The sequence below is a fragment of the Schistocerca piceifrons genome, chromosome 2 (assembly GCF_021461385.2).
Source record: "Schistocerca piceifrons isolate TAMUIC-IGC-003096 chromosome 2, iqSchPice1.1, whole genome shotgun sequence".
Lineage (NCBI taxonomy): Eukaryota > Metazoa > Arthropoda > Insecta > Orthoptera > Acrididae > Schistocerca > Schistocerca piceifrons.
This window is the reverse complement of record NC_060139.1, coordinates 578,317,163-578,319,050: the sequence shown is the minus strand read 5'-3', so window position 1 is coordinate 578,319,050 and position 1,888 is coordinate 578,317,163.

Below are 1,888 nucleotides of genomic sequence, written 5' to 3'. Positions count from 1 at the left end.
CAATACAGCGAGCGCCACTACTGTCAGCTAAATAAAAGATTCAAACTACTGAAGGCACTAACTACTGATAGGCGTAGTTAGCAAATGAAAGATTTTGATAGAGAACAAACAATGTATTTACCTCAATAGTGTTCAAAAGTTATAATGTATATAGCAGTTCATGACATCCAGTCTTACAAATTTCAAAACTCCACCATCTCTCTCCCCACATCCACCACTGCTGACGGCTCACCTCCTACTGCCCAACGCTATGCGCTGTTAACATCCAGCTACCCAACACTACAATGGCAGACAACAATGCAAACTAGCCACAGACTGCACACAGCACAGCCCGTGATTTTCATATAGAGCGCTACGTGGCGTTACCAATAAGAAAACCTAAACACCCTACTTACATAGCCCCCATGCTCCCCACAAAAAATTTTAAAATTTTTTTGGGCACTGGCCAATGCATATTTGTTAAAATTTTTTTACAATTACAATAACAAAGAAATCAACTGCACACACTTATTGATACAATGTTGGTCAAAAGCTAAAATTTTCTCACAGTCCATAAAGACAGTCCTGATCATCCATCACAGTAAAATTGCAGTGTTTTTTTTTCTCAAAGTCTGAGTAGTAAAAGAAAATGCACATGGAAGTAGTGGATTTCCATGCAATCTTGAAGAAGTAGTGTTGTCCTTCCAACGGAAAGACAGTGCTGACTCTTGACATGTAGGCAGGTATTGGTCCACAACAGAGCAAAACCACAACAGAGTCATTCGAAGTTTTGAAGACTATTGGTAGGTAGGTCATCACAGGGTAGACCCACTGTAGTCCTGGTAGAGATTGTGGTATTGGTGGGCCACCAGAGGTGCAGACCCACTGCCGTCCTTGTAGAAAACATAATTGTACTGGTGAGTCAGCAAAGGTGTAGACCCACTGTAGTCCTTCCAGAAATAATGGTATTGGTGGGTCATCAAAGATGCAGACCCACTGTAGTCCTTGTAGAAATGGCCAACAGCCATCTGTTGTGACTGTGCAGGTGCACAATCACCATTGAAGAGTCTTGCAGATAATATAGCAAGTCCATAACTACCACTTGTGCACTCACAAAGTTTTTGGAATTGTCCTTAGAACCAGCAATGCTGTTATCCAGTCCCTTGCTGAATAATTAATACACGTGCAAACACTAACAGTCCCTACTTATCACATATTGTCCATATACTATGACCAACAGAAACGTGTACAGTGAAATGGAACTTACATGTTAACAATATGATGAACTGGTGTCAATTACAATTTTATAACATAAGAATACAATAACAAAGGTACAAAATACATCATTAAAGAACATAACAATACAGATAACATTTGTAATAAAACAGACTGTACAAAAGAATAGAAATAAATATGCACATAATTGTTACAAAAATTATGACATAAGAATATACATAAAGATCAGAATAACTTTTGAAACATCAACTTCACATATTAGCAACAAAACAGAACAGATAGATAATGTCTAAACATCTTTACAAAGTAAATAACATAGTATTAGAAAAATTATACAACATAACTCTCATCAGCTAAACACATAAAGACAGGAAAAACACAAATACACAAGCAAACACAAACACATAGCAGAATAACACAAGAGGAAAGGGCAGGGTTTGTTTTCAGTGTAATATTTGGTACTGCAGTCCAACCCAAAACTTCATTCCGTAGATCTTTTCCCTTATTTCAACATTTGTTTACACCAAAAAAATCCTATCCAAGCATACTTAATGTATTCTGTTCACATCCTCTTTCAAAAATAGTTTTTCTCCACTGTACACTACTTTTTTGGCCAAACCATTTTCTTATAGCTTCTCAATACATTTCTTCCAATTTACCACAACTCGTTCTC